This window comes from Anguilla anguilla, chromosome 17, assembly GCF_013347855.1.
Source record: "Anguilla anguilla isolate fAngAng1 chromosome 17, fAngAng1.pri, whole genome shotgun sequence".
Lineage (NCBI taxonomy): Eukaryota > Metazoa > Chordata > Actinopteri > Anguilliformes > Anguillidae > Anguilla > Anguilla anguilla.
Window position 1 is genome coordinate 18376205 of NC_049217.1, and position 15009 is coordinate 18391213.

At 41.5% G+C, this 15009-nt stretch overlaps 1 protein-coding gene across 6 annotated transcripts in view; it reads right to left on the bottom strand.

Moving 5' to 3' along the window:
* LOC118216380 (thyroid hormone receptor alpha-like) overlaps window positions 1-12454 on the bottom strand; it is a 136474-nt gene extending 124020 nt beyond the window's left edge. For 5 of the 6 annotated variants that reach the window (XM_035397475.1, XM_035397472.1, XM_035397474.1 and 2 more), the window contains exon 1: window positions 12084-12454. The gene's annotated coding sequence lies outside the window, so the exon portion shown is untranslated. Of the gene's footprint in view, window positions 1-9162; window positions 10008-12083 lie in introns of all 6 variants that reach the window. The other variant, XM_035397473.1, reaches the window with a different exon arrangement.
* Window positions 12455-15009: the final 2555 nt, after the last annotated feature.

Sequence of the window (15009 nt, forward strand, 5' to 3'; positions counted from 1 at the left end):
GAAGACTTTAGTCATGGTGCCCAATGTGGTAATTCTCATTTCCTCTCAGTTTGTCTCATTCTGAAAGGGGAACCAGGTCAAACGATTCTCCTGTCACGCTAAAGCACCGCATCGGCCGCTCTGATGACTAGCAGTGAGCGCAGCGAGCGCAGCGAGCGCAGCGAGCGCAGTGAACAGCAGTGAGCGCAGTGAGCGCAGTTAACGCAGTGAGCGCAGTGAGCGCAGGGAACAGCAGTGAGCGCAGCGAGCGCAGTGAGCGCAGTGAGCGCAGTGAACAGCAGTGACCGCAGGACGATGCCGAAATCTAGAGGCTCGCCCCTCGCAGAGCAAATAAACTCTGCGAGACTTAAAGAGATTTACGATATGCTTTCCTCCACACGCCATATCAGATAACTGGATATTTTTTGCTTTAATCAAACCTTTCTCCATGTTGTTTTTTTTTCTTTTCCAGGGACAATGTTGAACAGGCAATTAAAAGTTATTTTATCTCTTGCCACAAAAAAACGAAGTTTTAATTAATTTCATTGTTGCGTGTGATTTTGCATCATGCAGTTAATGTTTGTTTAGTTCGCATTAATATGAAACAAGCGCCGTTATTTGAGCCATTTGCTGACTGAAGTTATGTCTCTTCACAGAGTTCGCTCCCCGGTGGATAATCAATGCTGAAGAACAAATGAATAATAAAGTCTAAGAAATAAACAAAAAATGACTTGGCCATCAAGATTGTTGGATAACGACATGGACCAAGAAAATAACGTGAAAAACAAATACATATTTCCAGTTCTCTCTAAAGGATCTTTCCTTTTTTCACCTCGTACGGTTTTTACATCAACAGCAGGGGGTACTAACGTCCACAAGGGGAATGCAAGTCACTGTTCAAGTAATTCTTCCGGGCTATTAAGTTGGGTGTAGCAATGCATGATGGGAAATATTTCATCCATTGCATTACATTATACAATGCATTACGGAATTACTGCGGAGCACCGTAATGTCTCTGAGGTTTAGCTCGATATTAATACATTTTATTTTAATGATACAAGCATATGTTTGCTTAAAGTACTGCATTGTACATGTGGCAGACCCATGCACAAGCAAGAGAGCACTGTTTGAGTAGCACACTTTTTGGGAAGAAGACCCACACAATATTGCTTCCACTATGGGAGATCAGATAAACAGCAGATGAAAACAAAGTTGAACTTGCATGCCATAACTACAGTCTTACACATACACACGCGCGCACACGCACGCACACACACACACACACGCGTGCGCACATATGCACACATGCGCACACACACACGTGCACACAAACATGCACACGCGCACACACATACACGCGTGCGCGCGCACACACACACACGCAAACTGATTTACACCTCCGAAATGCAGCACACTCCACACTGGTCCAAATCCTTGCAATAAAACCCCAGAGGCTAAGGACACCCTGCTCTACAAAAAAGATCCTAAAATGTGAGCTTTCAGGAGCCCCAGATAAACTTGTACTGGGTTTGCTGTGAATTATGACACAAGCAATAAACAAGTGTGAGTGGGCCAATGGGAAGAGCCCACAAGACGCTAACGATCAGAAACAGGACAGGGCTCCACACTGCTGACTCATCTGACATGCCTTTTCCAAAAAGGCTGAAGCCTCCAAACCTCTAGATGTGCAACCATTCAAAGCAGCACCGTGGGCTTCTGCTTTTGAGATACACCCCAAAAACGCATTCAGCCATAGCGCAATAAAAACGGCTCTCTGTCGCGAAGCAGGGGTCTTAAAATGAAAAGAAAAAGCGTAATAAATACATAAATAAATAAACAGGAACGTTAAAGAGGCGGATCACGCAGGGCTGCCAAACCACAGCTGCTGGACCTTGTCCATAAAAAGCCTTTTGCCAAAATCTAAAAGATTGTCAACATGTGCAGGAAAAACTGAGCTTCCGTGCGGAGCGGATTCTTCTGACAGCCAGTAAAAGTGCAACAGAGGCATGGTTTCAGCACCACTGCCTCACCCCTCCATCCCAGAACTGGACCCACGCTGCACCCCTCCAGTGTCCGGACAGCCCTGTGCCTATAGGGACCCGAACAGCTCTGTATTTACCGGGACTTGGACAGAATTGTACTTACAGGGACCCAGACAGCCCTGTGCTCATAGGGACCCAAACAGAACTGCACTTACAGGGATTAGGACAGTCCTGTACTTACAGGGACCTGAACAGTTCTGCACTTATAAGGACTTGGTTCCAGTTCGAGTTTGCAGGTTTTCTTGAATCTACTGTCTGAAAAGCTATGTGAAAAATAAACAATGTACATTCTGGACATTCACATCAGTGTTTATACCCTGTATTGTGATCATGGAAATTTATACTTGTACTTTGTACAGCAACCGAGCCATTAAAGTAAGTGTAGGTGTTTGTCAATCATCTCCATAAAGAACCTCAGATTAACATGCACGCTGTAATAGTGAAAAACAGTTATTATCAGGGCAAAATAATCTGCATCAACTAGCATTTTCTAAACCACTCTTTAAAAAAACAATTAAACATCAATGTCAAATCAAGATTAGAAATCTGCCAATTGGAATTACTGCTCCTAATTACAAGAACACAACGCATTATCAACAGACCCTACCAAGAAAACGTAAAAGTATATTAATATTGGGGGGCCTATGGTGATTCATTTAATATGAATATTAATTATGAATTTGATGAGGAAATTCTAACAATGGCTGTACATGCCTATAAGTAAGATAATGCGGAGCGCTAACACTAGTGTAATTATTGTTGATTAGCTGTACTTTATCTTTAATAATAAGGCAGCGGTACGTTATTTACCATTGTGTAGCTTAAAACATTGTGGTTCACATGATTATTTATCAACGCATTTGCTGGAATTGTAGCCCTCTACCTGATTGTGAAATTAGGGAAAATTGGTTAAAAAAAATTATAGGTGGCAGCACAATATATTATAAGATATAACAAGCAAGCTATATTCCCAAGATAACCTGCTGGCCAGTGTTTGACAGCGGTTAGCTAGCGAGCTAATACTCAGTAAAACGCAGCTAGCTAGGCACTGTCTGGTGCCTTCTCCATTAATGCAAAAGAGCACCTTGGGATAAGTATTATAGTCCCGGTCATCCGGCTCCTGGTCAGTATTTTAGTACCAGCAGACCTGGTCCAAATGTGTAATTTTTTATGCATCATCACAGTTGTATTATTTGGGGTGGGGCAGGCATACTTAACACAAAAATTTAAATGTTACCATGTACAACTGTGGTGGAAGTTGTGTGAAAGTGAGGTTGATGAAAATATTCATTTCAGTCAGAGGTTTCACTTTCTGTTTCGTTAAAACGATTATAAATAGTGTGGCAGAGTGATGTAGCTGTAAAGGAAACAGACTGCCTCCTGACATCAATTTTCTATTTAATCTCTAAGTAGATTCACAAAAAACCAATTTATGCCTGTGCCCTTTTCCCAAATCACCTTTCTCTTGGTGCGGAATCAGTAATGTAGTGGCAAACAACGTTTTTGAAAAATATTTTTTTAAAACAAAACAAAAACACCTCCTTGAAAAAATCATTAAAGCTATTGAAGTCTCATAATTATTTCTCTTGTGTCACAGATGCTGCAATAATATTTTGGGCAAGGAGCCACAGAAAGGTACTGATCCTGAATTCCTTGGGCAATATATATATATTTGTTTTCCATTTGGCTAAATTAGAACAATCTGCCATAACACATAAGTCTCTCAACAGCTGAACCCTACAGGCCAAAGTCCAAGTCACTCCCACCTCAAACACCTACCAGGCTTCACACACACAAACTCCCACCCTTAGATCAGAGTGAGCCCCGATGCACTTTAGGACTGGATCAGAGTGAGCCCGATGCACTTTAGGACTGGACCAGAGTGAGCCCCGATGCGCTTTAGGACTGGATCAGAGTGAGCCCGATGCTGTCTAGGACTGGATCAGAGTGAGCCCCGATGCACTTTAGGACTGGATCAGAGTGAGCCCGATGCACTTTAGGACTGGACCAGAGTGCGCCCCGATGCGCTTTAGGACTGGATCAGAGTGAGCCCGATGCAGTTTAGGACTGGATCAGAGTGCGCCCCGATGTGCATTAGGACTGGATCAGAGTGCGCTTCAATGTGCTTTAGGACTGGATCAGAGTGCGCCCCGATGTGCTTTAGGACTGGATCAGAGTGAGCCCCGATGCACTTTAGGATTGGATCAGAGTGCGCTATGATGCGCTTTAGGACTGTATCAGAGTGAGCCCGATGCTGTTTAGGACTGGATCAGAGTGCGCCCCGATGTGCTTTAGGACTGGATCACAGTGCACCCCGATGCACTTTAGGACTGGATCAGAGTGAGCCCGATGCTGTTTAGGACTGGATCAGAGTGAGCCCCGATGCAGTCTAGGACTGGATCAGTGTGAGACCGATGCTGTTTAGGACTGGATCAGAGTGAGCCCCGATGTGCTTTAGGACTGGATCAGATTGAGTACAGTACAGTGTTAATAGGAGCGCAGCGTGTGCATTTTACACACGTCTGTTTTCCAGAGCAAGCTCGTTTCGGTGGCGGCTTTCTGGGAGGACTCCAGAAGACCGGCGAAACCATCAAAAGGGCTTCGGTGGCGACCGGCGGCGGCCACGGGCAGCCATCTGTACAGGGAGCGCGCTGACCAGCCGCGGAAGATAAACTGAGTCATCCGAAGCGTCGCAAGCTGTGCCAGCAACAAAGCGACTGAAACGTGGCGAAAAGGCAAGGTCGCGCACACAAAAATAAATAAATATATAAATATGTTTGCTGACTTTTAATCGTCAAAAGAGCAGAAACAAAGGACGATAAATACAGTTCAGAGGGCTGCCAGCTGTCTCCTGCATTCATTTGTTTGAGGTAGCATGAAAACGAAGTCAAATTTTGAAAATTGTTTTATAACAAGCCAGTATCGTCCCAAAATGATATCGAAGGAGAACTGTTGACAGAGCAGTCTTGTTAATATTCATTAAATTATACCAGCTGCCCTCACGGCAAGATTTCTTTTATTTATTTATTTTATTTCTTCATTCTTTTCACTTTGAAAGAATGAGGAAAATGACAAACTAAATTAATTGCAAGAACATCTTTCTATTTTCAGAGAGCTATTTGAACACGACGAGGAAACCTATTAAAATTCAACCACACTATGTCACGCTGTTGTTCTTGGTTTCAATTAGTTCTGATCTGCTGCCCAGAGACTACAATTAGCCTCCAAGAAATATATATCCTATGTATCTTCAAAATCAGATTAGACAGAAGCCATGCTTATTACGCATGTTAGCCCCCCTGCTCTCAACAGTGCTCCTCTATCTATTAATGCCTCTCTCTGACCACGTCCGAAAGTTGGGGAATTTGACTCCAGCGGCCATGGCTAGCCCTGGAGGGGAACATGTAAAAACCCACTCGTTTCAAGCAGGGATTTCCTGCCAGCCACGTCATTTTCAACTCTCCGACCTTCCTCTGAGCTGCAGCGAGACAGAGATTCACCATGTGGATCGACTGGAACTGTAAGGAGCAACAGCTGTGGAGCATTGTGTAGTCGATCCCCCTGTGGACCCACTGCTTGAAAATAAGCTCCGCCCACAACACACAAACCCCCACCTCTCAACCCAACGGTTGCTACACCACCAACAGAAGATATTCAGCCTGCGTAGATAATGGAGGGACACAGAATAGCATTGATCTACTTTAGCGTGCCAATCAGGTCTTCTGATTACGTGCTTTTTCTGGTTACGTGCAGGAACCCCACGTAATAGTTTGAAGAAACAAGATAAAACTTCTGAGAAAGGCAAGCAGAAAGATATTTCAAGTTCGAGGTTCTTTTTTAATCCCTGATTTTTACAGCTTTTGTAGCTGGGTGGCAACGAAAAGCTGTGAACTGCATGCATTGTTATCAGTGTTTCATTACATCCAATTAAAATGCTTAGCAAAGTTCAGGGTAAAGATCTTCGAGCTATTTCATTGTGTGCTGTTTTGGTAACCCTTTTTAATGAAAAAGCTCGAGTTAACTCCTGTTAGAACTATGTTTAAATTATTTTAGATTTCCTCATTCTAAAAGATAATTCTAATAATCCTTTATTTTATTAGATTTCAGCCATGACATATGTATTATATGTCTAATATTTAAAACCTCTCAATTCACCAATGAAGCCAAAGAAATTAACCAACAATTTTTAAATAAACAGCCTAATTATAATGTTGGGTGCATTTTTTAATTGGGCTATCTGGTAATGCATAATTGCATCGCCATGGATATTCTGCAATCAATTATGCGAAATGTATAAGCTGTTCAGGATTCATGAGTAAGAACATTTCAAAACAGCTGCACACTCATATTCAGCTGTTAGTAATCAAGACTCACACCAATCACAAGTGTGCGCTGTTCTGGCAGTCGTGGTAGCGTACTGTCGAACATGTCACCATTAAAAGGACATACTTTCTTAAGAAGGTTCACTTTACTAGCAGGTTTATGTTATTGTTCACTGTAACCATGGAGATGGTAATTACCAATTAGGGAATGACTACAAGGTTGTTGACCATGCAGGGCCATTGCAAGAGCTAGAACAGTGCACTATGTAATGAACTGCTCAGGGTTCAACAATAACGCTTATCCACAGCAAGCAAAACCAGGTGTTGAACAAGTAAAATTACAGAGCCACATTCCTGATCGGGTCAAGGGACGATTCAGGACTAATTCACAATTTTATTTTGCTTGAATCTCCATTTTGGTAACACTAAGCTAGCGCAGTTAAACCCTGTTCTGAAAGAGAATAAAAAAGTGTTACAAGGTGAGCATGACGTTGGTTACTGACAACTCATTTTCAACCGATAAAAACTGAAACTACAACTCTGCCTCTTCAGCTGTGTGTTGGGTCAATCTAAAATCAGAGATCTGCAAGCAAGTTTCTGAAAAATGTCAGAATTAAATAAACACAAGGTCACATTCTCATGTAGCCCACAACAAACCGCATCATTTAGTGTTTGGACACACACTGACAGATTAATTAATTCATTACTGGCACTAGGAGCCGTCTCAGTTGAGCTGGGGCGTCGTAAGTGGCCTGCATGATCATAGACAGCTGCTCCATTTCAATGTTTCTTTCATGACACGAGAAGAACCATAGCTAGACTGCACTGAACTTGCAGTGCTGTCGACACGTATAGGACACACTTTAATTTACTGTTTTGTTTTTTGAGAACGTAAGACGAGTAGCGCTTCTTTTGTAAGCAGTTGTCAGACCAGTTATTAGCGTTTTATGCCTCGTCTTGTCATACCACATCTTTCGGAAAATAAAATATGTTCTAATAAGACCCATGATTATTTGGGTTTGTTCGCTTTTTAACTTAAAATACTATTTATAATAGGAAAATAGGAGCCTCTCAAAAATTAGGCTAGACTAACAGAAATAAATATTCATGAAAATTAACATAGGTATATTTTGACCTCCCTTTAAAAATAATAAACATTTCATGGTTATAAAAGACCCCCATTCTTGAAGGGTTCATATCTCAGAAGTTCAACTGTTTTTATGTAAATTGTGCAATTAATTAAATTCTAAAATCTACTACTTAATCTAAGAATATGCCATCACTCTGAAACAGGAGAATCTTTCCCTTATCTGTCCATGAGACCTTTTTCCAGAACGCTGCACTTCTTAGAAAACCTGGCCATCCTGTTTTCACAGCTAAGTACTGGTTTGCATCTTGCAGTGTAGCCTCTTTAGTTGTGCTTGTGAAGTCTTCCACAGACAACAGACACTGACAGATGCACAAGAGAGTGTTTCTGATCTGCTGGACAGGTGTTTGGGGGTTTTTCTTCATTATGGGAATAATTCTTTAGTCATCAACTGTAGAGGTCTTCCTGGGCCTATCAAATACTGCTACTGCTACAAATACTTTTCCTCAGCCTCATAATAGCTTCCTTGACTTTCACTGACACATCTCTGGTCCTCATGTTGATGAACGCCAGCAACAGACTCCAAAGGCAATCAAAAGCCTAGAATCAACACTAGACACTGAAAGTTATCTTATACCTGAACTAAGGAAGAAAGTGAACACACCTGACTAATCAGAAACACCTGTGAAGTCACCTGTCCCAAACATGGTGCCCTGAAATGGGACTATGTATAAAAATTGCTGTAGTTTCTACATGGTGAAACTAAAAGGTATAATATATAATAAATACCCTTTAATAAAAGCTGAGAACATACACTTTAACGACATGTGAACTTTCTGATTACAAACCTAAATTGAGAAAAACAAGACCAGGTTAAAACCTAGTATATGGCTGGACCAAACCGGCCGAGGTCACAGACATGCACGGTGTAACTTTATCACTCGCTCACTCGCTCACTCAGTCAGTCAGTCAGTCAGTCGGTCACAGACATTTGCGTTTGTAGGGCTGGCCCCGCTGTTGCGGTCCAGCCAAAAACATGTCCCAAACATTATGGAGCTCACTAAGTTAATAGCTAAATGTCATTACAGAGGCTTTGTTTTTTTTATGCACTTCATGTCCACCAGAGAAGCACACAGCAAAAAATGACTAATGCCGTTTTAATGGTCAGTCTTATCAGCCTACATAAATTGTTGTACCTTCAGTAAGTGTCATTTTCATAGCAATGTTATAGTAGGCTAACTAGCTTGCTAATGCTCAGTTCCATCCATGCTTAACTAAAGTATCAGTCCCTACACTTCGGTGGACAGAATAATTGGAGCTTTATGTAAGAAATTCATTATAATTTTCACTATATTTGCCATATAACATTGCCCTGCCTGGCCAGCGTTATATTCCTCTCTTCAAAAAAAGATCTGAGCAGAGTTTAACATATGTACCAGGTACAGGCAATCTCCAACATATGTACGAATCCACAATGTCTCCAGTAGAACCAGTTTTCACATACAGTAGTGCATTCTGAAAATTTTCCGATGCGCCAAAGAAGGCTTGATCATCCACCATATAGTTCTGTTCCATCAACAGACACATGACCTTTTCATTTGCTGGAGGTCTGGCATAGTTTCTGTTTTTATGTTTGACTTTTTTTTCCCCCTCAGGCTGCTGAAAGAACTGGTTCACTGGGCATTGACATAAGAAAAAAAAGAGAGACAACGTACGACGTCAAAATTCTTACCTTCACAGGGACAGCAAAAAGGAGCAAGATCAGTATTAACAACAAGCAGCCGTAAGTTGTCGGGTAAGTAAGTCAGATCCACGGTGCCGGTTCCTGTGACACCTGTGCGGCTGCCAATGACTCAACAGAGACTGCCTCAATTGGATCAGCCCTGTATCTCTCAGCGGCATCTTCCAGACGGATGAAACGAGCCTGCCCCGCTATTCTTTCCAGGCAGGGCGAAATAGCCCCCTTTTGTTGTGCAAACGCACTTGAAAATAAGCCGTGAATCAGACCGCGGAGAATAAAGACACGCCTTTCTGCCCGGGAGTCCCTGTGTTCCCCAGCAGGCCGTGTGCCGCCGCATCCGTACGCCGTCACATTAAAACGGCCGAGAATTTGTCATCGAAATCAAAAATATAAATTTGTGACAAAAAAAATGAACTCACTAGAAATCGGTTCCCTGCATTTATCTGTTATGTATTTCAAAGATCTACGGTACAGCATGAAAAAAGAGAGAAAGGTCAGTCACAGGAGGGGGAAGGACTGGGTAGAGAGAGAGAGAGAAAAAAAAAAAACATTAAGTATCATGCCTCACGACCCGCGCTCACTCAGTCAGACTGCTCAGCAATGCGCAGACACAAGGTTAACTGCCAGGCTCTGACATCACAGCTCAGAGGCTCCGGATGGGGACGGGAGCCGTGCAGCCGGGCCCGCGTAGCCGGGCTCTTTTCCGCGTTTTTCAGGCGTCCGGCGAGCGCGGGACAGGCGAGGCCGAGCCGCTGGGAAAGGCTAGGAGAGGTCACGCCTGCCCTCCAAACAAGCCCCCGTCCTCCTGCGCTCAGCTCACATTTCCCTGGAGGAATCTGTAAGCGGCACAGTGTGACTTTAGTGAGGGGGGGTGGTTGGGGGGGGGGGGGGGGGGGGCTCGGGAGCGGGATGGCGCCTTCAGCATGTCTAATGTGGGAAGACCTCCAGTCTCTCTCCCACAGTGATATTAAGGACACAAGACTAACTCCTGGCTATAACAGATTTCATATTAGCCTGAATTCATTCTTTCATTACTGACACAGCCCCTCACACCCCCCCCCCCCCTTCCCCCAAATACACACACACACACACACAGTCTAGTGGCAGTCTTCAACATCAGACTACTTCTGAATTGTCTGACTGTAGAGCATGCTGCTCTGGACCCACAAGCAAAAATGACATGTAAAACTGAATGCCACAGAAATTCAGAAGTGACTGACAGAGCCAGATTGTGTTTAAAAAAATTGTGCAATAATAATAAACAGATGTGCTGAGTACAGTCTACAAAGTATTACACACAGAGATACTGATACTGATTATACTTCTTGTTTAAGTAATAAATTATGGTTTTGGCTACTGCCTTGTCTTTCAGTCTTTTGATTAACATTTGCAACAAAATGCACACAGCCCTGTCTTTGCGCAGGTGAATGTAGCATGAGTAAATAATTAGTGCATTCTTTTAGACTTTGAAGAATGCCTGTTAATATACACATGCATATTTCATTAAGTTTTTTTTTTTTTTTTTTTAATAAGTAAACGCTCCAACAATGCTAACCACAGAATGCTAAATTAATCCTCTATAACACGCTCTACTTTAAAAACCACAATGGAGGCCAATTTTTACATCATGAAATTAGCCAACTCATGACTCGAGGAAAAATTAAAATGTGTGACTCAAAATATGATGTACGATCCTGAATACAGCTGAAGTCCATGACACCGCATGCATGCGTAGGCTCTCTCTCTTCACAATAACAGGTTGGACAAACTGATTATAAATAATTAGCCTATAACGGGAATTTAAAAATAACCAGCACACCTGACCACTTTGACGGCTAGGCTATTCCGCGTTTGTTTGTCTCCATTGCGACAACTGACTGCTTTGAGGTGGGGCAAAACAAATCAAATGAAATTATCGTTATTGCATTAAAAATGCAACTGATGCAACTGTGCAAAAACATGAAAATAGGTTTCTAAATAACTATAATACTGTACTGTAAGTATAATATACGAATACTATGTAGCTACATACCACTATCTTCAAATTGATTCTAGTCTGAAACAGAAATGCACACCAAACTTGATTTGTTGAAATACACGTAACTATCGCATCCGATACAATACTAAAATATTTAGATATATTTTGTTTCCTCCCAAAATATTTTGTTTTAAAGTAATAACTCTTAACTACAAACAAACTGTAGCTGGTTAATAATTCGGATCATTCGTGTAACTGGTCAATACACATACCGTTGTCTTTACGATCAAAACTATTTGTAGCTTGTGAACACATTAGCTAGCTAATGTAGCCTAATTTGTAACTTGAAACGCCCTTAAAGTTTGTGAAGGATTCATGCATTGATATAACGTTATCCAGTCCAGCTTATATGTCGCGACGTTTAGCTACAAACTTACCAAGGCAAGCATCACATGTAGGTCATTGAAAAGGAATGTTTACAGTTATTGCGCAAACCAAAAACACATTTCGAGGAGAAAATAATATCATTTTTTCAGTATTACGTCATAAATAATGTGTTCTAATGTTATAGTGCACAGCTGCATTTCCAGCTAGGCACCTAAATATCTCACATCAAGCAAGTTACATCGTGTTCCCAAGCAAGTCACAATTGCAGCATTCGCTGCTGCATGCATAAACATAAGTAAAATGTTACAAAAATATACTGTATGATATAATTTCCTATTACGCTATATGCACAAGCGGACTTGCAGGCCGAACTGTATGGAAAAGTATTGCCTTAACGTTACTGCACAGATCTGTCAAAACCACAAAGCTAGGGAGCTAGCAGGCTAGCTAATGCACACTGACCTAGTTCGAACAGATTAAAATGCCCTATTGCAAAGTGCAGGCTGTATCGCTACATTTAAAATGTTTGCATTAAAATATTACTTACCGTATGCTTACGTCTTTGTAGTTTTAAATATGTCTCTTTTGAGAGAGAAATTAAGAAGTCCAAGCAGGCTCAGTGACCAGCGCTTGCTTTAATATTTCGCTAGCTCGCTAGCTAGCTAGTTCAATACACTACACGGCAAGCGCTATTTCAACCCCTGCAACAAAACGAGCTGTCAATGTATTGCTTATCACAGTCTCAGTTTTTGTCTCTTTTTATCTTTACCATCGAAGTCACTGTATGCTCGTTATCTGAATTTCTCTAGGTGCCTAAAAAATGTGCTCCGGTCATGTTCGTCGCCTGCCACGACGGGGAAATGCAACAGACGTACTACAATTGCTCCGCCCTCCCTTCTCGCTTACACTGTACAGTATGGGCGCGCACTGATCCTATATAAAAATTATTTCTTCAAACTATCTACTGCTCTCTACAGGGCTAACCCTGTAAAATGCATACTATACATCTGGCCTCCATGACAAATGCTATTCTTTTTTTAACCGGCGAAGGCATTTCATATCGATAATGCCTTGCCGTCACGTAGCTACCTGCATGTCCTCGTGCGCTCTGCAACAAGGATACGACCCCAGTAATTCAAGGTATATAGGCTATCACGCACTTGTCGAAATGATATCTTACCAGCTAAAATGATCACCAGTAGGGTATTTCCAACGTTAGTACGTGGCCAGTGTACGATTGGAAATTGTATTCATTTGTATTCCAGTCAGCCAATCACAAAAAAACGAAATAGATCAATGTATTGAAACGTAAAATGTGAAAATACTCGCCGCTAGACAGTAGCCTATTTTACCCTGACAGATAAGACTGAATGATTCGAAATGGTTTCAGAATGTTTTTATTCCTCCAGTACAGCAGATAATCAACTTCATTCTTGCATCATGCCGTAGACTAATATTATCCCTTCGAAAGCTTCTGTCGTGATTTAATCTTGAGTGGCATCAAGAAAAGGGAAATTTAAAACCATTTTGTGGCAGAAAGAATCAGACTGATTAAGGTTCTTCTCCAACCAAAAGAAAGTGTCCACTGTTATATTTTCACTGCAAATATTAATTTAGGATCAGAGCAAAAGGAGCAGTGGAGAGTTCCCTCAATCACAAGACACCTGATTAAATAAAAGTTTTGTGTTGTAATCAGCATACATCAAGAAGCTATTCCCATAACTGCAGGCATAACTAATGCCATGCCTCATCCAGCTTCTCTGACCAATAGGGAAGCATGATTTCGTTAATGACCACTATTCTCATTCTCACATTTGTGTATAATATTCAATTCTCTCTCTCTCTCTCTCTCTCTCTCTCTCTGTCTCGCTCTCTCTCTCAATCACACACACACACACACACGGACGCACACACATACACACACACACAGAATCCTTGAGCCCATGCATATCTCTTTCTCTCTCCCTCTGTCTCTCTCTCTCACACATACATCACACACGCACACGCACACACACAGCATCTTTGAGCACACGCGTCTCTCTCACTATCTCTCTCTTTTACACACACACACACACACACAGCCTCATTGAGCCTATGCATGTCTATAAATTCCAGGAAGCCAGCTTAGTGCAAAGAGTGAACAATGACTATGCAGCAGACAGATCATATCTACACCAGCTAAAGATTAAAAGACAAAATAAAAAAAACTAAGAGCCTAAAAGACATAAAGGACTGAATCCTATGTTCACTTTGGCTTAAATTCTGATATACACTTTCTATTTTTCGCCAGCAGACCAAGACATGGTATTATTTTCTCCTGTGGTTTACTAGACTGATTCAGAGGAGTTCATTCGGTTTGGGAAGTGGTTTTTTGTCTGTTGTCGCTGTCCAGTCTTTGGTGAACTTGACCTGCCCCAGAGAGACTTGGGCTTCCTGAAGCGTTGTCTCTGTACTTTGGTGCAAAAGAGAAGCATTCATTGATTAAACTGTTGTTGGCTTTGAGCTGTTTTCTGTAGAGGCCGGTAGTTTCTTACGTGCCGTTGAACTGGCAGCGATCGGGTCAACAGCTGCTAGTTATATCACAAAAACAGAACAGCTCTTAGTTAAATCCACCTTGATAAAAGGTGTTTGACGACACTGTCACTTCCAGAGATGTGCACAGATGGCATGAACCAGTCTGCAATTTGCACTGATTTTACAGGCCCTGTTGTTAATTTGCATTAACAATTTAAAAGGAACCATAACTGTCATTTATGTACACAAGTTTGGATGAGTGAGGATCGTTGGAATGAAGAGATAACACAATTCATATGCAAAAAACATTCATATGCAAATAATTCAAATGCAAAAAAACATTGCACAACACATAAACTCAAAGAGCGTAGTGAAGTGCAAAGGGACATAGTAAAATCTGAAATATGTGGCATGCAAAATAATGACATCAATATATGAGAAAAATTGAATAAATATAATTCATTTTAAAGTATCATTCTTTTGAAGTTCTCACTTCAACAAAATGTGGTAATAGTTGTACTCTCAGTCTCATTGCTGAGGTTCTGTCAGTTAAAACAGTAAATGGAAATGGCAAATATCAGGGCAATTTATTAACTTACCAATTTACTGTAGAAAATGAAAATCATCCATCTATTCAGGTCACAAAGTTAATTGAAAATCATTTTTCTTTATTTAAAGAAATGTGCAGGTAAAACCCCTCAACATTCAGCTTTTATTTTTCATTGAATACCTGACCTTTGGACGTGGACTTTGGAGTTTTGAAAACCTGGGGATGCAAGGACATTCTCTCAGTCCTTCAATTAATGTGAGTCATGCAAGGAATGTAAGGACTGGAACTGGAATTCTTTTCTTTTTTTTGAAACATTGAGCGACAGTCACTCAACACAGGTGTGTCACAGGTGATCCACGCTGCAAAGAAGTCCTTGACTTATCTGTTACTCCTGCCCTTCTTCATGAGT